This window comes from Rhinolophus ferrumequinum, chromosome 11 (assembly GCF_004115265.2).
Source record: "Rhinolophus ferrumequinum isolate MPI-CBG mRhiFer1 chromosome 11, mRhiFer1_v1.p, whole genome shotgun sequence".
Classification (NCBI taxonomy): Eukaryota; Metazoa; Chordata; class Mammalia; order Chiroptera; family Rhinolophidae; genus Rhinolophus; species Rhinolophus ferrumequinum.
Window position 1 is genome coordinate 7,278,349 of NC_046294.1, and position 23,367 is coordinate 7,301,715.

The following is a 23,367-nucleotide window of genomic DNA, read 5'->3' on the forward strand; positions in this document are numbered from 1 at the left end:
GAGGTGGTGAGGAGGAACCTAGGCCAGAATCTTGGCCTCTAGGCTCACAGCCCTCGCTGAATGTCTATGGGCTGCAGGTCGCACTGTTTGGTGACTGGTATTTTAATGTCCCTAACTACATTTCTGGTGCTGGAGGGTGGGGACCATGGGCCATGTCGGCCCGGTGTGGCTTGGCATCAGTGACCACCCAAGCCCAGAAGGGACTGAAAAAGCGGGAGCGCCCGCTTGCCTCGCACACTCACGTCCCATTTGTATTTACGGGGGCCTTGCCCAGCCCAAAGCTCTAAGTCTGCTGGAGAGCACAGGCTTTGCTCCTGGCTAACGCACTAACCTCGCTCAGGGCCTGTTTGCGGCACAAAGCTTTGTCCATGAGGCAGACCCAAGGCAGGTCAGGGGCTGTCCAAGGACACCTGGCTGGAAGCAAGTGAGGGCAAGAGGGAAGGGTGCGTGGGGTCTGTGCCTGGACCCAGAAGGGGAAGCCAGGGAAGGGGGCTGATGAGGCTGAGCCCAACACTCAGGCCCCTTCCCACCAGCACCCGCTGCCCTGAGGGACCGGGGACACTTGCCTGCTGCCTCGGAGCTCTGCCCCCAGCCCAGCCCATTCACACTTGTCCCTGGGAATGTGGAGTTGGTCTTTGCTTCCTGCACACTGAGCTCTCTGCCCTCTGCCAATTGGGGTGTCATCTTTGTTTCCCTTACCAGGCACCCTGGCCGTTCCTCTGCTCATCTCCTGTACGGAGCCTTGCACCATGCTAGCCAGCCCGTCCCTGCCCTCAGTGGCACTGAGAGTCATCTCGTACGGTCCAGGTGGAATATGAGCATCCCAGGTTGCCTGGTCTTTATCTGACCACTGACTCCCCGATCCTCATTATATCTGGGACGGGGAAGGACACTGGCCCAGACTACGGGGCAGACAGGCTCAAAGCAGGGGTCGTGCAGCTCTAGGTGTGCTGGCCTTCGGAGGACAGGAATGAACCCAGGCGTGAGGAGGACCCCTCCAGCCGGGCCTCACCCCCCACCCCCTTCACAGGCACATTTTTGAACCTGTGCCCGCCTGTCACAATCACACGGTCCTCTGTCCTGTTATACAGCCGAGCAGCCTATGGCTCGGGCCTGTCCAGGGTCACAGCCAGCCCAGGTTTCCAGCTGCACGTCTCTCTGCACCTTCCTCTGCAAGAAGTCAGAACCATGAAGGTTATAGAGCATGGAGGTCCTGTCTCAAGCTGCTTGTGAGCATAGTCAGGGCCAGAAAGGCACAGGCCTGCCCAAAGGCCACCTCGCCTCAGTCTCAGGGATCAAGTCCAAGCCCAGGAGAGCCTCTGCCTGGGCCCCTAGCAAAAGGCCAGAGGCACACCCTCCTTGGTCTGTCAACGCTGAGTCCTGGCACAAAGATGTGTGTGACCCCTGGGCTCGGCCTTTCCCGGCCAGTGCCCTGAGCAGGGGCAGGCTTGTGAAGGCCAAAGGCAAGGCCAGCCACTGCCTTCTCTGGCATGGACGTCAGTTCCCGGTGCTCGCTCAGCTCACGGCCACAGCCCTCAGCCTCCAGAGGCCCTGGCATCATAATACAGTGTAAATTGCACCTTTCAGAGATGCCTGATGGATAACCAAGAAGCACTTGGGAGGCAGGGACCCAAGGCCTTTCCGTTCCTCTGTCTGTGGGTCTCATCCATCTTGGCTCAAGTCTCCCCTGCCACCCCTTCCTCAAGGCCTCCAACGCTGAGCCTCTGGCCCCGGAAAAGCAAGGCAGGGCCTGGGGTGGGGGGGGAGGAGCACGCCTTGCCGGGGGAGCCCATTAATTGCCCGGGTGCCAGGCAGGCTTTTTATTCTCTTGTTGTGTGTTTGATGGTTTATGTGGCCGTCAAATTAAACCTGGTAAATCGCCCGTCTTTTACGGGGTCACTTGTTGCACGAATCCTGCAGACTTCAGCATGGTGTCAGCTCCATGACTGACAGCAAGATTCTTGGTATGCCGTGGGGGAAGGGGGGAGGAGAGCAGTGACGGGGCTCAGACTGGAGGTATCCCGATCCCTGTTAGACGAGACGGGACCTGGGGCATCATTTTTGGCATTCTCCGTTAGTCACTAGCTCCCGCCATCTTCCAGGACAGAGAAACCTGGGTTTGAGGCCTGCCTCTGCCACTTCCAGGTTGTGTGATCTTGAGCAAGTTGCTTTCCCTTTCTGAGCTTCAGATTTCTCAGCTATGAATGTGGTCACGATAATTCCCCTTACAGAGGAACTTACTAGTTAGGATTCAATGAAATAACATGTGTGAAGCACCCCCTTTCAGATGCCACCTGTATATAACATATGCATGAGGTTGAAAAGCTACTGTAATTCTCCAACTGCTCTAGGCACATTGGCCTAGGTTCTGTGTTAACTGCTTGTCTCTTTCCTCTGCTCTCCGAGGCCCCTTTTTCACTCCCCTGCCCCTTCTTCACTCCTCTGCCCCTGCGGTGCCTCCAGGGTAGACTGGGAGCCTGCGGGCCAGGCCGCTTGCTGGCAGGACTCTTTGTCCATAGCTGTGACCCTGGGTCCTCCCCACCTCACACTGTGCATCCCCTCCCCCTAAGCTAGGGGGGAAGTACTGACCCTACATCTGGGCCCCACAGAGCTGGCCCAGCAGCACCAGGCCCCCCCTTTGTGGCCCCAGCCTGTTCCAGCCCTCCCTCATCAAGGGCATCGGGCCCAGGGAGGGGGTGTGAGTGGGTTGGGCCTCCTGGAACTCTGAGACACAGCCCACCCCTGGTTCCTGGGGCCCCACGCTCCCTCATGCTCCCTCTGGGCCTTTGCACGTGCTGTTCCCGCTCCTTGGACATCAACATAACCTTCCCTGTTTGGGCCTTGCCAGGCCAGCTTCTACTCCTCCCCAGGCCTCAGCTTAGACATCCCCTCCATGAAGCTTTCCCTGACCCTCCACAAGGCTGAGTCCATGCCTGGCTCCGCTACCACACCCACTTGACTGGTGGTAGTAGGTGCTAAGTAAGATCTGTAAATATCCGCCAACTGGGTCGAGGCAGCTCCCTGTTGGAGACCCTAGGCCTTCTGGCGCTCTGCCCTGGTATCCTCCCCAGATCCCATCGAGCTGGACTGTCAGAGCGAGAGCAACAAGCTGGGGGCTGCATGCCACCACCCTCAGGCCCTTCTAACCCTGCTACACAACTTTACTCCTGGTCTGTCTACTGGTGCCATTGAGAACTTGTAATGTGTGGGGGGTGGGGGTGGGGATTCTTTTAAAACCTAAAGTTAATTATTTTTCTAATTTCATGCTGCATGCATTATGCATCAGCAGTTATCACTGGCAGTAATTGCAGGCAGGTATGCAAATCCACTAAAAATGTACCTCCATCTCACCTCCCCGCGTAGGCTGTCTGGGCGGTGCCTGCTGCCCAGATATCCTGGACTTAAGAGAATGCAAATCACCTTAAAAACCAAGACTTTCAAATCAGGTCTTAGGAGGTTAATTATATTGATAATAGTGTTTGATATTAAACTGTTCAGGGCCAGGAACGGGGGAAGTGAGAGGAGAGACACGTGTAATTTTGTGTCTTTCTCTGCCAGCATTATTTAATAAGATGTTTCTACACCTGATATTTTCGTTTGTGTGCATTTTTAGCAACGGTGCCTAGGCTGAGGCTTAATTCCTTTTGGGAAGGAAAAAGGAGAGGCTGGGGAATTTCAGAAGGTAGCAGACAGGCCTGAGGACTTTTATTCTGGGGGGCTGGGAGGAAGAAGGGCACCACCTGCGGAGCTGGTGACAGCCCCAGAGAACAGGGTAGGCAGGGGTCCCCCCTCAGGTCTGCGCTGCTGGTCTCCTCAGCAGCCAGCGGGATCCTGGCAGCCAGGGGCCGAGAGAGCAGGGTCACCCGGAAAGACTGGGGCTGGAGATACTTACTTATAATAAAGCACAGGCTTAGAGCTGGGGTGGGGGGGCCCAATGCTGGGTGGGATCCTCCACAAGCAGGCCCTGCTCCTGGGGGAACCTCCTGTTTATTTACCATGAGTCAGGTGTCCAGTCCCTCCCTCTAGAATGTAAACTCCTGGGAGTCACGATATGTCCTATCTTGTTGATCGGCCTAGCATGGAGCCTGGTCCAGGAGGTGCTCATAAACATGTTTTATGAATGAATGAATGAATGTGCCAAAAGGGAGGCCCCAGAACCTGAATGTCAGGACTGGGCAGCAGGAGAGAGGAGGGAAGCTGGCCTTCCTTCAGCCCCACCCCAGGAGGTAACAATGAGCCCGCTCTCTTACCACGGTGGCCCAGAGAGGCAAACGGACGGGTCTGAATTGTGGAGTGTGTGGTGCGGGAGCCGGACACAAATCCAGACCTTGGACTCACTGTCTAGTGCTCTTACCTGATCCTCTCAGCTGCCCGGTGGGGCCTCCCCAGCCTGGGAGGTAGCAAACTCCGGTGAGACCCCTGCTGTCCTCACCCCTCTCCTCTGCTATGGGGTAGTCAGCCTGGCACTGCCCAGCTGCAGGACCTCCCCAAGGCATCAGAGGCTGGCCCCACTTTCTTAGAGATGGTCCCTTCCCTCCCACCCCCACAGAAACGCACAGGATAGTACAGCCTGCACAGGCCCCTGGACTCAGGGAGGGAGAGGATCTCAGAGATCACCCCCTTTTTATAAAGGAGGAAAAAGTCAAGGCCAGAGCAGGAAGGCCTGGCCCAGGGCATAGCGAACAGCCAGCCTCCTCCGGCCTTGGCACTGAGCTCAAACCCTTTCCTAAGTTGGCATGGCATGTGATGATGGACAGTGTCCGGCGGAAGCAGGGCCCCCCAACAGTGGGTCTGCAGCCCCTCTGGCCCTGCACAGCTGCCCAGCTCTGTATGCTGGGCCCTTCACAACCTCTTGTCCTTTCCTGCTGGCCACTGCCCTGTGGAGCCCATGCCCCCAGTGCACAGAGGGGAGCACACTCAGGGAGGGGAAGGGACGTGCCCAAGGTCACACCTCTCACAACTGGAGGGCCAGGGCGCCAACCCACATCTGACTGGCCCCACAGCCCAATTTTGAGGCAGAGCTGGCCACTGAGTAGATTTTCCGTGAATATTTCGGGTGTAAGCCTGGGGAACCATAACTGGCTACTCCCTCCGGCATGGCCTCAGCCCCAGGAATGATCCCTCAACCTCTTCTAGGGACTGGGAGGAGAGTAGAGACAAGTGACAGGAGAGGCCAGCGGGCAGGGGCCCTGCTGCCAGGCTGGTGCCTTTCTAATAAATAACAGCAAATAGCCCATCTGCAGGGCATCTTTCACGCCGGTGGCTAATAACACGCTATTAGTGCCCCTGCAGACGCGTTCATGCCGGGCGGCGCTGACGAATGTCCCAGCCCGGGTGCAGTCATAAATCAGCCCCCCTCTCGGGGAAGCGCACAGGGAAGTGTCATTTTCCATCTTGGTAATGAATTGGGGCTTCCCTGCCTGGCCCAGGGTACTGCCTCTGCTCCTCGTTGCCTGGGATTTGTGTTTGGGGAGGCCCAAGCCCTCCCTCCTGGCTTCTGGGGAGCCTGAGAGAACTGGGCCTCACCCCCAGGCAGGACCCTGCCCCTCCGTGGACCCAGCCCTGGCAGTTGCTTTAATGTTGACTTAGAGGGAGCACTCCTGGCCTGCTGTGTGACCTTAGGGCACTCCCTGCCCTTCTCTGGGCCCCACATGCCACTCTCACCAACAAAAGGGCTGAACTGGAAGCCAGAACAGATGATGCCCCAAGGCCAACAGGAGCAGGGCCTTGGCTGGTGGCTTTGGGTCAACCCTACTCTGAGTCCTCCTGGCCAGGGCTGAGGTCACCAAAGGTCCTTCCTCCCTAAGACCTCACTGCTAACCCCTTTGCGCATAACTCAGAGTGAGACCTTCCTCTGAGGACAACAGGCCCAGCGGGATGGGTGGGGTGCAGCAGTTTACTCTGTGAAAGTCCACTCCGTTAAACTCTGGGACCATGCACCCTGGAGTAGAGCCCAGCAGCCTGGGGGCCACCACATAGCAAATGACCCCTCCCTTGGCAAGCAGTAGCCTCTAGTTGCCTGAATTTCACGTGAGGGGTGGATGGGATGGAGCTGCAGACCTGGGGAGTTCCGTGAGGCCCCAGTGCCACGCAGCCCGGGAAGAGGGCAGGCCCCAGCTGTCTCGAGCCATGTATGCCCTCTCTGGGCACAAGGAGCCCCTGGGCCTTCCTGCCACTGGAGTCCTTCGCCACCCACCTTACCTCCTTCACTGCAGCTCTGGAGCCTGCTGGGTCTTGCTGGGGTCACTGCTCTGGATGCTGTGCTCAGGTCCAAGGGGGCCTGGGCCGTGCTCACATTCTGGCCAGTGGCCTTGGCACTTAGGGTGCAGACTGCAGACCTAGGAAGCTGGGAGGCGCTGGGGATGCCCCCAAGTGCAGGGAAGGGATCCTGTGCTCGCTCTGCTGGGTTCCTCTCGGTCAGACGTGGCTGTGGGTGTGGAGCATCCTCCGCGCCCCAGGCCTTGCGCACTGCTGGCCTCTCTGCCCAAATGGGGCCTGCAGAGGCGTCCCCCTGCGGCCCCGGGACTCCTGTGCGCGGCCTGAGCGTGTTCTGGGCCCCCGCTCCCCAGGCATGCCCTATGGCCTGGCGCCCATCCCGGAGCTTGGCCTCTCGCTGCCCTCTTTCAACTTTCACCCTTTTGTCTGTTGGCCGCCACCTCCTCTTCCGAAAGACTTCTGTGTGGCTTTTACCCCCTTTTCTTTACCAAGTTTCTTTTTTTTCTTTAATCCTTTTAAATCACTTGGCAGAATGGGCTCCGGTACAGAGAGTGTTCTTGTGTGACAGAGCTGAGAGGGAGCCACTCTCCAAAGAATCGGTATTCCTGCCACTCAGGCTGCGTCTCCGGGGGGACCGAGGGGGTCCATTACCGCTGAGGAGTTCAGATGTTCACCGCGGGGCTGAGCTGCTGACATGCGCTGCTGAGCTGTCAGGCCCCACAGGCCCTTTTTGGGAAGATGCTTGGGGTGGGGGTGGTAGGGGCTCAGTCCCGCTTGGCTGCACCTGTTTGTAGAGAGGTTTTGTTGCTGGGGAGGTAAGGGGGGGGACAGGTTATTCCTGCTTCACCCCCGGTCTTGTCTGTCCAAAAAGGAGTCCTTTTCCCCCACTGCTGCCTCCTCACCTGTCAAAACAATACGCGTGATTAAGCCCCCGGTTATTAGCCTGGGCTGTAGCCCCTCCTCCCATCCCTGGAACCTGTTTCTTGGACGCCACTTTCCCATGAGCTGGGAGGGGGCTGACATTATTCTCTGCCACCTCCCTTCTCTTTTCAAATCCAGATAACAAACAGCTGGCCATGTGCAGCCCCCTTCCTCGCAGTGCCCTGGTTCCCCTTCTCCTGGGGGTGGGAGGACTGGGAACAGAAAAGGAAGTTCTGAGAGCTCCTGGCCCTGCAGGGGCCGCGCGCCGGCCCAGAGCTGGCTCCGCGTGCCCCCAGCACCTGCTCCTCTTGCTAATGTCATTCAAAAGATCCAACGGGGCCACCGTGGCCTCGGCTTCCAGAACAAGCACTGCCTTTCCCCTCCATGGGAAGCAGGAGCATCAGGGAACCAGGGGAGCTGTGTCCCTGCCTCCTTCCTGTGACCCTCGGTCGGGTCAGCGCTCCACGTCCCCAGCTGCCTTCCCACAGAGACCAGGGCGCAGGGCCGGCTCTTGGCTGCCTAGAGCCCTCCATTGCCTCTCATTAGTGTGGCGTGTTGAGGGCCCCGTGTCCCGGTGTCCGTACTCCCCCTGCAGGAGCCCCTTTGGAAAAGGGCTTTCATTACACATCTGAAAGTGTCAGCTCTGGTTTGAAATCGGATCCAGATGGGCTCAGCTGCATCTGGGCACTTTTCTTTGTAGGGCCGAAGGTGACTGGTTTGAGAAATGCTTGTTGTCTGGGGCTGTTCCAAATAAAATCAAGGATTGTTAGGGTGCATGTTTTAAATAAGGCCAGCACCCGGGCTGGGGGCTCACTGCCCGCTGGGTGCGCAGCCTGGTGGGGAGTGCTTCCAGGAAGAGCGGCAGGTGCGGCCAGGTGGAGTGCCCGCTGTGGCCGAGGGGTTGGCAGGACAGCGGGGAGGCCTTGGGACGAGCTTCCCCAGGAGCAGAGAAGGTGAAGAACCAGCCAGCCCCAGGGGGCATCCGTCCAGAGTGACTAGAACCTGGTAAATAGTTGAGGTGTGAACAGGCAGGTGGTGTGCGGCCCCCTGGGAAGGGTGGGGGTGGACAGGAGGGCAGAACCCCCACATGAGAGGTGACGCGGGGCTCCAGCATGGGCTCTTATTACTATTACACCCGCGGGATTTCATCCAATTATAAATTGTCGTTTCTCTATGAAAGCGAGAGATGGAAAGACTCCAATGAGGTCATCTGCTTCCCTGACTGGGGCGAGGAAATTGTTTTATACCGCCGGGGGTGGGGGCAGAGGCAGCAGTGTCCTGGGAGCCCAGAGGCTCCAGCCAGGCATGGCCGCCGGTCCCCCAAGACAGAGAGACACTACCTGAGTTCTGCTTTCGAAATTATGATCCAGGAAGGCAGCTTCATCCTGCTGGCGTCAGGCCCTGCCCACGGCCCTCAGGCTCAGGGCAGCGCTCCTGCGGCGGCCTCCGAGGCCGCACGAGGCCTGGCCCTGCCCGCTCTACTGGCCTTGTCTCCTATCACTGCCCCCAACACCCCGAGCTGGATCCCGCTGGGTCCTGCCCCAAGCTGCTCCCCTCCTGCAAAAGTCTGTCCAACATCCCCCCTCACCTCTTGCATTCAGTTGCCTTAGTCTCTCTGTGTGTGGTCGCACAAACCATGACAGCAGTGACAGTATCTTGAAAAGAATTGTCTCCCTGGTTCAAGGAAGGGGCCGCATCTGCTTGCCTGAGGCTGATCACGGAGACAGCGCCAGGCTCAGCGCCTTCCATGTAGTAGGTGCCTAATAAATGCACTCAGTGAACACCCTACTCTGCTTCTTCATTTAGAAACCCAGGGGCCAAGCAAGGCTCAGGCTAGTCTAGCTTTGTACATCCTGGGTCTGCCTTCCACGCTGCCCAGTCTCCCCCGGCCGCCGCAGCCTTCCCTGGCGTCCTGCAAAGCCTCCTGGGAGCCGCAGGCACACTGCATGCCCTAGACCCCACTGAGGCCTGGGCTTCTTGAGTGTTTCTGCCTTGGGTGAGTGGCTGCCTCTCGGGGAGGTGTGAGTCTTTGCACGTGTGGGTGCGTAATGATAACGGGTAGTGCAATAGCCTCCTGCATTCACTGAGTCCACGAATAAATATGTACATTAGCCCTCTTGGCAAACACCTACCATCAGAGCCATCGAGTCGCCGGTAGGCACGTGATTGGATCGAGTAAGGCGAAACCACACAGTGCAAGGGAAGTTAGTGGTGGCATGCGGACTTTCTATGTGGTCAAATTGGCCAAGGATGAAATGAATCTGTGGGGTCCCAAGGGTTCAGTAACTGCTTGTGGGCACTCTCCCCACAAGACAGCCTCTACTCACCCTGACCTCGCCTCGCCTTTTCCAGTTCCCACAGGCTCCAGGTCTGGTCTTTGTGTTTGGGTGCCAAAGAACCACTTTTTGGGTCAACATAATAAAAGCTTCCATTTGTAACTGCTTGAGATGCTTACACGGTTTTACTTTTTGTTATAAATAACAACATCATAACTGTATTAAAAGAAATTTGAAAGGGGGGAAGAAAGCCAAGTGTACGATCCCACGTCTCTACACCACTCTGCGTTTTGGCCAGATCTGCCCGTACATATACGCCATTTACAAAGGGACAGTGTACTTTATCCTTTTCCAGATCATTTCTGCTGTGCCATCTCCCCTGAGCCCTGGGACAATCCACTATGGCTGGCAGAGCAGGGAGGACCATCCCCACAGTGCAGGGGCAGTAACACGAGACGGGGGGTACTTATCCAGGGTTGTACGACCCACGTGACAGCCAGAGCCTCCACTCCAGGCCCAATCCCTTCTACTTGCACATCACCAAGTCTTAGCACAACAGAAACACACCGTCAACCGAACATAAGGTGGCCCCTGGGCCCACTGCACAGAGAAACCTTGGGTTGCTCCTGAGGCCCTCTCAGGCTGTCATCCATCCATTCATTCCTCCTATCTCCCTCCATCCATCTCTCCATCCATCCATCTACCTGTCCATCTGTACCTCCTTCCCTCCCTCCGTCCGTTCCTCTCTCCTTCCCTCCCTCTATCCATCTACCTGTCCGTCTTTCCATCCATCTGTCCATCTGTCCATCCATCCAGAAAATGTACTGAGTCCAGTCATGCTCCCAGTTCCATGCAAGACATTGGGATCTAAAGAGGAGCCCCTGTCCTTCAGGAGCTCACGGTCCAGTGGAGAGGCCACAGTGTGAGACACACAGGGCATTATGGGAGCGAAAAGTCCAGCCTGGGGGAGGGTATGGATCACAGAGGGCTTCCTGGACAAGGTGTGCCTGTGCTGTGGGTTCAGGGGTCTTCCAGACTCCCATGTCATGATAGTCACATGTGAGCTCAGTGGCGAGCTCGAGTGGGGCAGGTGTGGCCGGTTTCCCCTGATCCCCTGTCCATTTCCAGAGGCACTGCCCCACCTTGGGACCTCAGAGCTCCCCTCGCAGTGGAAACACTGTTCATCGTGTCAACTCCTAGCTGACTGAAAGATCACTCCTCACTGATATTATTTTCTATATTAGCAATTAGCCCTCCTGCTTCATTTCAACCTATGGCTCTTAGGACGGATTTTTATGTCTGTGTCATTAATCAGACGCCTGGGGTGTGCTTCTGGAAACCAGGTGGGCTTTATGGCTGATGACTTAGCCAAGTGGCATTTTAAATGAACACCGCGCCCGCCCCCTCCCTAGGCAAAGAGGGCAGAGTTTAGACCATTGTAAGCAGGTCAAAGCTGGCGAGAGCTAGGAGACCCAGGGTTTTCTTTTCATTTTGGACTTCCAGGCTGAGGTCAGCATCTGTATCTGACCTTTATAGATGAAAAGACTCTTTGTGACTCAAACCTGGAGCTTGTTCCGTGGCTGCTGACTTCCTCCCACCAGGATGGCCATCCACAGGGCCTGTTCCTTCTCTCCCACTGCAGTGTGTGGGTCACTCCTCTCGTGCTAGCATGGACCCGAGGGCTGTCACAGCCATGTTCCCTCTCTCTGGGGGGCAGAGGGCTGGGGGCCAGGGTCATAGGGAGAGCATTTCCATTTGGGAGTGTGGACTGTTCCTGTAACAGTATCAGCACAGTAGGGAGTAGGGCAGGAAGGGCATTTCAGGCTGAGGGAACAGCATATGCAAAGGCTCAGAGGTGGGAAGGTTTACTGCGGTGAGAAGGCTGGGGTCCCAAAACTCTGAGTTAGTGGAAGGCAGTGATATGAGCTTAAGTGAAAGATGGGATTCTGGCCTTGGGGGGAGTTTTGAATGCCCTGCTCAGGGGCCTGTCTTCATACTGAGGGCATTGGGGAGCCAGCAAGCGTGCCGGGCAGAGAGGGGCATGAGCAGGTCTGCAATTTAGAAAGATCACACTGGCTGCCATGTGGAGAACTGGAGGGTGCTGGGGTACATGGGAGGGGAGGCTGGGACAGTGTCCCCAGGAGCAGGGGTAGTGGCCAGGGCTGGGGGTGGGGAGCAGTGGGTTGAGGGGAAGGGCCTACTGCGAGGCCTCCCCAAAGACAAGCCTGGGGCTGAGTGGGCCCCTCCCCTTTCTCTTTCTCGCTAGAGGGTGGCTGAGTGCTCCCGTGAGCACCACAGCTGTAGGTTCTAGGTGCCGAGGGCAGGGGCAGCTAGAAGGCCTCTGGAGGGGGTGTGCTGGAGGCACCAGTCCTCCCTCCTACACTGCGAGATGAGACGAGATGAGACGGCCCCCCTGTCCCCTTCTCACTCGCTCTGGCCCCCAGGCTTGGCACCACCACAGCACAGCACCCGCATGGCGGGTGAGAAGGGGAGGAGGCGAGAGAGACTGCATAGCGCAGTGTGAACCCTCCATGCTGCTAATTAAACTGTTTCCTGACAAAACCCAGACTTTTGGGGATGGGTGTGCGAGCAAGTGTTGCTGGGCCAGTAAGCCTGGGCCACTGCCAGCACCCACCCTCAGAGACAGACCACTGGGAACCTGGGTGGGCAGTGCCCAGAGCAGAGCAGCCAATAGCTCCAGGGGCCCAGGGGGCAGCTCTTCTCGAACAGGGGAAAAACTGTGGGACTTCTGTCATGACGAGATGTCCTTCTTCCTCTCCCTCCCTACGTGTGTGGGTTGGAGCCAGGACCTGGGGAGCAAGGACAGTCATATATCTGGAGGTGGCCTGGGAATTCACTCCCATCCCCTGGTGCTGGGCTGGCTGAGCAGCCCAGGGACCAAATCTGCCTCAACTGTTGGCATCTGCCCACCCACTGGGCCCAGCAGTCCCTTCCTGCGCTATCTGGGGGATCCGGAGGCTTGGCTCCACCAGTTTAGGGTGCTGCCCCCACAGTGCAGCCAAGGCTGCCAAGTGGACACGGTCGCCCCGGGGCCTCTGTGAGACAGAAGAGTGGGCAGGCGTCTGGAGAGGCCTCCCGCGCCTCGAGTGCTCTCGAGCCTTTGACCTCTCTTCTCAGCAAGGGTGGTGGCAGGACGAACTCCAGAGCCTGGTGAACTGCTAGAGTCGGTGAGGGGGCAGGGCCAGCCAGCGGCAGCTGGTGCCCAGCCTCTGGAGGGGGCAGGCTTCGAGGCAGCTGCAGGTAGCCCTGCCGCTGAGAGGGGACAGAGGAGGTGTGGGGGCTCCCAGCCCTCCACAGGCCTGCCCCTCAGCCCGCAGGGAGGGATACAGTGGCCAGAGCTTGCCCACACATGATAGGGGCAGGAGTGGCAGGCCCGGGCCTGCTCGTGCTTTGGCCCCTGCCAGCTGGTTCCCAGGAAGGAGGCCACCTGCTAGCCGGGCCTCACCCGGCAGGGCTGCTGTCACTCAGCTCCTGCACAAGAGGGCCTGTGTCTAGCCCAGGGAGGGGCGTCAGTAATGGTGATTCTGGTGCCACCAGTGAAGGCTATACCTTTCTCAGGAAACTGGCCTGCTTTTGCCGACAGAATGGTGGCTATGCGTTCCTCGTTCCTCACCTGAAGCTAAAGTGGGCAGTGGGAGCCTGGGGGCGGAAGACCTGGTTCCCTCCTGGCCGCCCTGGCTCTGCATGCTTTCCCACGGGGCCCTGCTCACAGGGTGTCAGCTCCCCTCCTCCGCCATCCCTTTCCCTCAGTCCACTCCCCAGCCTCAGATTCCTTCAGGAGCCCTACATCGTACAGACACAGGCAGGTGCCAGGGTCTTGGGGACCATCAGCACCCCCTCCAGACGCATCCTCCTCAGACCTCTGCCACTGACCACAGTCAAAGCCACAAGCTGGGGATTCCAGGCCACGCACCTGTGTCCTCCAAGTTACCCAGGTGCAGCTCGGGGGACCTGCCCTTCCTTCTAGGAGTGTCCACTTCCCTCCCGCCAGCTGTGCCAGCCTCTGGCCCCCAGGGACAGTTGCCTTCTTGCCCCGCTCCCCCATCTCTCTGGCTTCCTTGCACCAACACAAGCCCGTGCCAAGGGATTTTCGCCTCCGTGTTGGAAATCTCCCATTCCCTCCCCTCTTTCCCGTAAACACGCTCTCTGGCCGGGAGCAGCCCTGCACACCCGGGCCCCGTGGCCAGACTTTGCTAATATTTACAGTGAGTGGCTCAGGAAGCTATTAGCTTCCTGTTCTTGTTGTTAATTGAAAGAGGAGAAAATGGTTGTAACACTTCAAAAGGACTTAAAGCACAGCCTGAGAGACCTGGTGAATGGGGAGGAAGGGAAAAAAGAGAGAGAGACTATTTTAAATAAATAAAGGAAGCCCACACCCCACGCGAGGGTGGACGGATGCGCCTTCTCCATCTCTGCAGATGCCTGGCTTTCCTCTGAGGTGTCCTTGTTGCCACTCATTGTGTATTTTCCTTTTCATTTGGGAGCCTGCCTTAAGGAAAGAAGGAGGGGAAGAAAGGATTTGCAGAGCACTTTTGTTAATAATGAGACTCTTTGAAGCTGTGGCTAGTGAGGCCCCTGGTACCTTCGCTCCTGGAGCTCACGGACCTGGCTTTGCCCGTCAGCTGCAGGCCCCGGAGCTCCCCTGACCTGTCACCACCGACACACAGGCACTTGCCCCCTAGGATGCAGGCCCAGACAGTGTGTTGGGCTAAAGCAATTCCCAAGCCCCTGATCTAGGTGTGACCTCAAGGAACCATTTAGGTTCAGTCTCCCCATGGCCTCCAGGGACAGCCAAGAATGCAGTGGCCATGATGGGGGCTGGGGGCTGGGGGCTTCCTGGATCCTGGTAGACAAGGAGCTAGAGGTCCGGCATTGCCAGGTCTCTGGCCTCTGCAGTCGGCCTCCCCAAGCCACTTTTCCTAGAAAGTGACCCTCCCTGCTATGCCTGGAGTCTGTCCCGTGTTGTAAGGGACCAACAGCTCTGCTAGTTTCACTGTGGTCAGATAGGGCAGATTGGGTGACTCAAAAGGTCTTCACTCCGGGAGCCTGCCATTCAATTCTGGCTGACAAGTGTCCCCTCCTCCAGGAAGACCTCCCTGATCTCCCTTGTTCCAAGCCTACTTTAGAATGTTCCTGGGATCCTGCTCTTTATCAGCCTGGTCTTGTGTCTACAGAGCAAGGTGGCTGACTGAACCATATTGTTGCTGGATAGGCTGCATAAAGTAGGGACAAACTGCACATCAAAGGAGGTGTTCTCCACCCTGCCCCCCTCCCTGCTTCTGCCCTGGTCAGATCAAACAGGAACCCTGTTCAGTCTGGACCCCACAAAATGCACAGCCACACTGCAGGGCGGGAGGCTTGGGGGGGTGAGAAGTGCTCAGGGCAGTGATGGAGCAGGTGTGGGACTATTCGAGGAAGAGCATGGTCCCCTGTCCTCGGTTTTCTGGACAGTTGACCCAGAAAGGGAAGACCGACCTGCCTGGGAGGCCCAGGAACTAGGAGGACCACGAGGGATATACTGGGAAGGGTTCAGTTAAGGAAGAAATCTGTAACAGGCAGAGATGCCCGAAGGTGGGCTAGGCTGGCACTGCCAGGGGCGCGCAGGTCAGAGGGGAATGGCCGCTTGGCAGAGAGGTCAGATGAAGGTGAACACAGCACGTGGGGCCTAGATGACCCAGGCTTCCTTCCCGTCGGCCTGCTCATTCAGCCATGTTGTCACCTCCTTTGGCCAACCCCCCCTCATCTCCAGCCTCCTCCTCAGGGCTCCCCCACCCCCAGTTCTTACGGGCAAGGCCTGTGTCAGCAGCAGTGACAGCAACCACGGCTAACACAATTGAGTTCTGACGATGGCCCAGGCACAGAGCTGAGTGCTTGATGTGGATGACAATACAACAACGACGGCAGCAGCAGCCCCATATTCAGTCGGAGGTATCACCACACTGAACCCACAGACACTATTACTGCCATTCAGTTTTCCACCTGAGGCAACAGAGCTACTCAGGATCTTGCCCAAAGTCACACAGTGTGTCCACCACAGGGTCCGAACACAAACCCACTCTCTTCTCGGCTCTGTGCCCACAGCAGCAGCTCCCGGGTGGCCAGGGACTAGCGGGCTATGCTCAGACGGAGAGGCTGGGGGCTGGAGCTCCCGCCACAGGTTCCCACAGGAGCAGGCTAAAGGCTCTGAGAAGTCCTGCCTCAAAGACACCAGTTTAACCCTGTTCACTTCAGTGGTTACCTGTTAACCTCCCCGGATTGGCGGTTCCTCAAAGTAGGCTTTGGGAGATGCCTCACGATGGCCACGCATCCGCTTAACCAGTCTTTGGTAAGTGCCTGCTGTGTGCCGAGCAGTGGCCCTGTGACTGCGACATGTGTCCCTGCCCTTTGCATCCCAGCACCTAGCTCAGTGCCTGGCACACAGTAGGTACACACACCTTCAGCAAGTGAGGGCCAAATGAGAGAGAGAATGGATGGGGTAAATGGGCTAGGCTAGGGCCACAGGAAGCCACATGTCCTGGCCAGAGCCACCCCCACACCTCCTCCTCCTCCAGTCCTGGACCTGATGCCAGCCCCTGGGCCACACCCAGCCTCACCCTTCCTATGGCATCGAGGCCCACCATGGCTCCTCGGTGGGTTGGAGCCCGCTGTCCCCACCCCAGGGCCCCCGCCAGGCACAGCAGCACCTCTTCCCTTCCCTGGAAGCTCTGTAGCTCCAGGCTTGACATTCCGATCACATCCCCCAGCCCTGCCTGGAATACTAATTCTCCCAAGATGAAACCATCCGTGTTTAATTTTTTTTAAGAGCCAGGCGGAGAGAAAAGACAAGAAAAGGGGAGGCATCAGTGGGTGGAAGTTGGAGCCCTTCTGTGGGCGGCTGGCTTTGAGAATGTGTGGTGCCACCAGCCACCCCAGGACAATCATGCTGCCCCTAACATCGGCCAAGGAGGGGGTAGCCCCATTATCCAGTAGATGGGGGGCAGTGGCAGGGGCCCAGGCTGGCCTTCTGAATATACCAGGGCATGCTGTAGGCCCTGACAGGGGAGGATTGATTCTGAGGCCCTCGGAAGGAAGGGTGTCGTCCACTTAAGAGTGGGCAGGCAGGCTACCTCTCCCCTGTCCATTGTTTGCAAATTAGGTTTCTGCCCAGCTCCTGTCAGGAAACGGAGCCTGGGGCCTCCCCAGATGGAGCTATGGTTACAGTGAAATAGAGGGAGGGCCGGGCGGTGGGAGCGTGGGCTTGGCCTGAGAGGTCAGTGCAGGGCTAGGGCACTCCGGGAGAGCACTTCAGAGATGGACGACCTTGGATGAGCCCTTGACCTCTTGGGGTTTCAGCTGCCTCCTTGGGCGTTGGGGTGTGGCCACAGGGTCAGGAGGGCTGTTACAGGAAGAAGAGCTGGTTCAGAGCCTGGAGTCAGAGGTCTGAGCAGAGCCCCCTCCTGCAGCTTCAAAAGCTCTGCTACCTGGGGCCAGTGTGTTATCTCTGTGCATCAGGGTCACTCGGGAAGCGCCCTCGAAGGCTGTGGTGAGGATCAAAGGAGGTACCACGTGAAGCCCCTAAGGACCAGGCTGGCACTCTCTGCACACATGCAAGTCAGCTGTTACTACTATAACCCGGGAGACAAGCATACTCAGTAAAGCCTCTTCCCCCGGCTTCCGCCCCTCAGCCCAACTGTCTGGGAAACCCCTCTCCCTTCCTCGGCCCTCCCCCTCTCACCAGCTGGGCTGACAGCTTAGCTTGGTGCCACCTCCCCCCCAGCATCCCACTTTAACATCCTAAGGCCCCCAGAGGGAAGGATGAAATTGTAACAGCAGGAAACATGACAGAACATGAAACATGATGAAATCAGCTGCGTAAATTATGAAACCAAATCACAGTCCCGCTCCTTCCGCGGCTGGGTAAATGCTGGCTAATGCTCTGTAGGCTGGAGACCCTGTGGTGGGGGCCCCAGGGGGCCCTGAACCCCTTTACCAGGGCACTGAGAGTGTTGGTTGCCCAGGACTCCAGCTGCCCCACCCCTTGTACCCTCTTCCCTCTTCCTTGTCCTCCAGGCAGCGGGGCCCTGCCTGCCTCAGTGAGCTGCCACTGTAGTGTGATTTCTGCTCTTGAGTTTCCCTGACCAAGACTCCCGCTCGGTTTGTCCCCTGCCCTCTCCCGGCTCCCTGCGTCCCTTAGGTTCTTCCTGAGAGCTCAGGCACAGGACCCGTCTCAGGCCCTGCTCCGCTGGGCTCCCACAGGAGACAACCCAAACTGCTTGGTGGAGACACCCGCTGCTGTCCCTATGCCCCATTTTAGTCTTGTGACGCTTCTGCCACAGGAGTGAGCCTGGTTGGTGGTCAGGGACGAGGCCAGGGAGCAGCCTCGCTGCCCGCCCTCTCGTCCCTCCAGGATGCCTGCCCACGGCCTCCACTTTCTGCCTCCTCCCTGTGCACTGGGCGCCTGGCCTCCCTCCTCGTCCCCACCCCAGCGTCACGGCCACCTATGAGCACAGACATGGTTTGGGAGGGTGACTCCAAGCGAACGTGGCTTTTTGGCCACCTCTCCTCTGCTGTGGGGGTTGTGTCATCAATTATTATTGACCTGCTGCTGGCCTGGCCTGGAGACCAGATGGGGAAATAGAGCACCGGCTCAATAATTGTGCCCTGCTGCCTGAGTTTACTTATTTTGTGGCTTTCCTACCTATTGCAAACGCCAGGTTAAATAACTGCTGACTATTAAATCCTCTGGGCGGATCCGTTTTGCAAAGACAAGTGAGGGCTGGAGACCCACGCCCGTCCCATCCGCCCTGCTGGGTCTGAATTGACTTTCCCAGTGAGCTGTCCAGTGTGGTGTCCCAGCCCTACTCCACCAGACAGAGGGTTCCTTCCTATGTTACAGATGAGGAAACTGAGGCTCAGAGACTTTAGGTCCAGGGTGACCCACAGGACTTGCCCAGTTTTAGCACAAATCCCAGCAACCTGGGATAGTTGGTCACCCAACCCTGATCTCACAGCAGGTAAGTAGCAGAGTCAAGGTAGGAACCCTGCTCTTTCCGACCTAGAGTCTGTGGGTGCTCTTAACCTCTGTGAAACGCCACCCCCTTGACCATTCCCACCTGCATCTTGTTCCAAGGCCCACTGGACCTTAAAAGGCTGTGCAGCTGTCCCTTCAGATCATTCTCCAGCTGCTCTGGGCCTAGAAGGCTGTTGGTCACCAGCGGGTCCCTGGACCCCTGGCTTCTGGCTGGGCTTAGCCACTAGGAGCCCCAGCGGCAGCTGAAAGGGAAGGAGGAGAGCCAGGAGGACGGTGGATTCCCCTCTGCATCCCTCCCTTGCTGGCGACCCTCTCTGTGGGTTGAGTGACCAGTTTCCCCTGCCCCCCAGGCCTGTACGATGACAGCTCCCCGCTGTTGCCCGGAGAGCCTCCTCTCCTTTGCTGGTTCCCCTGACCCCACCCATGACTGTGTGAACAGCCCCTACCATACGCTCCGACCCCTGCCAAGTAACAGAATAGCTGCTTCCACCTACTGTGAACCGACTGTGTGCCAGGCACGTTCAACATCTTTTACTGTCTGCACTGACTCATTTTATGCTCTTAATGACCCTGTGAGGAAGCATATTGTCCCAATTTCACAGACGAGGAACCAGAGACCCAGAGAGGTTAAGTGACTTGCCTTGGGTCACACAGCTGAGATAACAACAGCTTGGCTCTGAGTCTGTGCTGACGGAAAAACGAAAACTTAGAGAGGAGAGAGATGTGCTGAAGACCAGGAGAGACAAACTGTAAAGGGCTGTACAGCCTGGAGCTACAGGGACTCGAAGCAGTGCTGTGGGGCTGCCAGGGAAGCAATGTGCAGCCCTTCACAGGTGTCCCCTGCACGGGCCCTGTGGGTACCTCCGAGCGGGATGCTGGGGATAGGGTATGGAGGCCAAGGGGCTGGCATGGGGGTGCTGGGGGCCAAGATGAAAGCAGGAAGCTGAGCCGAGCCCTCCAGGGCAGGAGGAGAGATGCAGATACATCACGAGAAGCCCCTGAGCTGGACAGTTATGCCCAGGAGAGTACAGGGACTAAGGTGTCACATGATCCCACCGCAGATGGCTGTGGTCCCAGCTGCCACATGCAAATGAAAGTAGAGTCAACCTTCTGTCCAAGGTGAGGCTGGTGGTTACTGAGGGCCGCTGCCTGATGTGCGAAGGCTTACCTTCACACGTGGCAGCCCCGCAAGGAGCATGCTTATGCTTCCCTTTCACGGGTCAGCAGTCCGAGGCCCAGAGCAGCCACTTCCAAACTGTTGGCCTCAGAGGGGCAGAGCTGGGGCTGGACCAGCCTCTCTGCCCCCAAGTCCCTCCTGTCCCTCCCCAGCCCTGCCTGGCAGCTGAGCCTCTTGACGCAGGGCTCCTCCATCTCCTGGTTACGGTTCCCGGAGCACCCACCTGGTCCTCCCTAGGGGAGGCAGTTACTTTTATCTACTTACTGGAGGAGTCCCCAGGTGGCTCAACTTTATTTTTGCCAAACACTGTCTGAGTAACAGAATCCTTTGGGTCCTGGAGTGGGAGCAGGAGACTCAGGAGCCCAAGCGCCTATGGGAGGAGCGAGAGAAGGAGGCCAGGAGACAGTGATGGGGACGGCGCTCGTGTGGGCCCTGCCTGTCGCCACGCTGGTGACCTGGGGCAAGGCCCACCCTGCCTCTGGCTCAGGCAGCCTGGAGTCCCCTTCTGACAATCCGGCCTCTCCTCCTTCTTCTTTGCCCCAGAAATGAGGAGCTAAGCACTTTCCGCCCTCCCTTGTCTTCCGAAACAGCCCTGAGGAAAGTAGTCAGTGGACTGCTTTAATGCAGAGAAGGCCATCCTGGGCCAGAGGTCCAGCCTCCAGCCATCCACATCCAGGCCATGGGAATGAGGCTGGCAGGAAGCTGGCACCATCTGTGCCCACTCCATGGGCCATCGTCACCTTGGGGCATCAGTGGCAGCTCCTGGCAGCCTGGGACCTGGATCCCTGCCTTCCAGCCCAGAGCTTCATCAAAGGGTGGTGACATTGGGGGTGTGCCCAGCTTGACTCTGCCCTTCTAGTTCCCAGGGAACATGGCTTGCTGGGTGGAAGCCAGATATACCCCAAGGGGCCCCTCTCTTGGCCTAGGTCATCCCTGTTGCCCTAAGCAGGAGCCCCGGGGAGAACATGGGGCTCGGTTTTGGGGGGCTGGCCTGACCTACAGCCCAGGAGGGTGGGGCAAGGGGGCGGAAGGGAGGAAGGAGGTCTGGATGGTGGTGCCCAAGAAGGGACAACTCCCCTGCCCTAATCTGCCCCCCGTTTCCTCCCTGGGCAGCAGAAGTAGCGCCCGTCTGGCAGCCACTCTCAGAGGGGACAGCAGCGGGCTTGTTCCCTCCTCATGTCTGGGGGTCCTTGCAGAGGGCCCAGTTCCGGGCACTGACATGGGGCTGGGACTTCCTCCAGACTGGCAGATCCCGGCCCTCGCTGAGCTGCGCCATCATTGATTTGATTACCTTCATGGCCCACATTTGGGTGCAGGTGAAATACAGCCCCGCATCGTTAACTGGTGGGCATGTTCCTTGTGCTGTCCTGGTAGAGGAGAAACATGCATTTGTGGGGCATAGATCACAGTGACAGCCTCTCGGGCTCTGGCCGTGTGGCAGCTGTGTGGGTAAAGGCCAGCAGATGCGGTGGGCCGAGGGCAGGGGGTCATGAAGGGTGGGGAGCCGGGCACCGTGCGCTAGGACTCTACATGTTCCAGGGAGATGTGGGGGGCCAGGGAAGGGGTCTCAACACAGAAAAGGCTTCTCTGCTTTAACTCTTTGTGCCCCTACCGTGGAGGAGAGAGGACAACAGCAGTCCTACAGGGTCAGGGGAGAGCGGGCGGGCTCTCTCTCAGCACCACCCTGCACAGGTTGCAGACATCACTGGAGGGGAGGATGCCAGAGCTGCCACTGCCTGGGGATCTGGGCGTGTCACAGAGTCCCCTCCGTACCATCATCTGCACTTAGGGCATGATTTCCTCCCTCTCTCTTTTCTGTCCCTACACGTGGATTGAATTTGTACACTCCGATACCTGAAGCCTGAGCAGGACCTGCTGGCAGAGAGAAGGCTGGCTTTGGGGCAGTACTGGGACAAGCCCATGTGGGGGCTCTGGGGGGGAGGGGTCTGGACTTCATCCTGAGGCTGGGTATGTCATGGGGAGGGCAGAAGGGGAAGGGCGGGTTGGGATGAGACTAGAAAGCTGGGGGCAGGGGAAGCGAGTCCTGGGGCTGAGCAGCAATGTTGGATCTGCTGGGGTCATCACAGGGCACAAGCCGGATATGAGCTGTGCCCTGCCGTCGGTGTGGCTGACTGCATACCTCACACCGCCACAAAATGGCAAATAAATAAGGCCACTCCCCATCTGCTGGGGGCCAGGGCTATAGGGACAAGAAAGAGCACCCAGGCTACCGCCCTGAGGGGCAAGGCTGGTAGTGGCCCCGAGAGGAGCCCGCTTTCATTGCCCCCAATGTGTTCGTTATCTGCACCACCTCCATTATTCCTCCCTACGCCCTTACAGGGGACGCTGTTATTTTCCCACTGCACAGCTGCACAAACGGAGGCCCAGAAAAGTTAGGAAACCCACCTAAGCTGGCCAGTCTGGGAAGAGACGAAGCTGTGATTGAACCCGGGTCTTTCTGACAGAAGAGCCACCCACAGCCTTCAAGGCCCCCAACTGATGACACAGAACTTCTGCCTGGGACAGCCAGGCCGGGCCCTTAGCCAGCCCCAGTGGCCCGTGGCTGGCGGGACCCCCAGGCCTGTCCGTGCATGACTGTTCCTTCTCCCCAAGGCAGGCAGGCCCTGCTGCCCCAGGGCCACACTGAGTATCGGATGAGGCTATCCCCGCGCCCGCCCCGGCTGTGGCTGCCGCTGGACCCAGCGGGTGGCAGGGGATGGACCTGGAAGATTTATGAGCTGGGTTAAAATTTAATTTGGGTGGAAGATCCCGGCCAGCTGAGCTGGCTGCCCCAGACAAATGGCCCGGCCCCCACCGAAACCGCCCACCAGCCCGATGTTTGGGCCTCACCCCAGTGCCAGCCTTCCCCACCCCTCCCCGGAAGGCCGCCCGCCGCCGCCCGCAGAGTAATCATAGCACCGAATTTGATTTGGGGTGGGAGCAGCGGACTCTGAGCCTTGTTGGCACTTCAGCTCTAAATTGAACAGGACAGAATCTGCTCTGGGCGGGAACTGCCTCTGCCAGGACCTCCCTGCCGTGTCCAGGGACAGCGCTGCCTCCCGAGGAGCCTTGCCAAACCCCAACCCTCTCTCTGGGGGAGGTGGCCCTGGACACCCCCACCTGTCCATTCAGATGGGCCCCACCCAGCAGCCTTTTGTCCCCAGCACCCTCATCTTCCCTGGGGCCTAACTGCTTGGGCTTGAATCTCAGACACACTGGAGGATATTGTGCAAGCGACTATCCCTCTCGGAGCCTCACTTTCCTCATCTGTAAAATGGGACCTATTGTTATTAGCTGACGTGATAATGTAACCATAGCCCTGCACGTAGACCCCCACCCCTGTCACGGGGCAGTGCCCGGGCTGCAGGGGTTGGGGGGGAGCTGGGGGTTTGCAAAGCTGGTGAGGAGTCTTTGACTTTCTAGTAATCTGGTCTGGTTCCCCACCAGGGCCAGGGCATCACCTCTTTGTTTTCTTTTTATTTCATTTTTAAAAAAAATGTTGTTTTCCGTTACAGTTGACAGGGCATCCGTCACCTCTTTGGATTTGTCCAGTCTGGCTGGATAAGGAACAGTGCTGGGGTCCCCAAGGCATAGGGTGTGGAGGCCAAGGCCACACCTACTTGTCCCTGCGCACAAACCTGCTTCCTCCTGACTGAGCGGCTCCATACCACTCACTCCGCTACCACGTGTTGGGATCCTCCGAGGGGCTTTCCTGAGTGGGCACTGTGCACCCATTTTATAGATAC

General features: G+C 58.1%; 2 protein-coding genes across 4 annotated transcripts in view; one reads left to right on the forward strand and one right to left on the reverse strand.

Moving 5' to 3' along the window:
- Positions 1-23,367, forward strand: part of MACROD1 (mono-ADP ribosylhydrolase 1) — a 142,140-nt gene that overhangs the window by 43,676 nt on the left and 75,097 nt on the right. The window lies entirely within an intron of this gene.
- Positions 1-23,367, reverse strand: part of FLRT1 (fibronectin leucine rich transmembrane protein 1) — a 73,380-nt gene that overhangs the window by 6,295 nt on the left and 43,718 nt on the right. Inside the window, exon 2 of the mRNA XM_033119531.1 lies at positions 6,202-7,118. The gene's annotated coding sequence lies outside the window, so the exon portion shown is untranslated. The remainder of the gene's footprint in view (positions 1-6,201; positions 7,119-23,367) is intronic.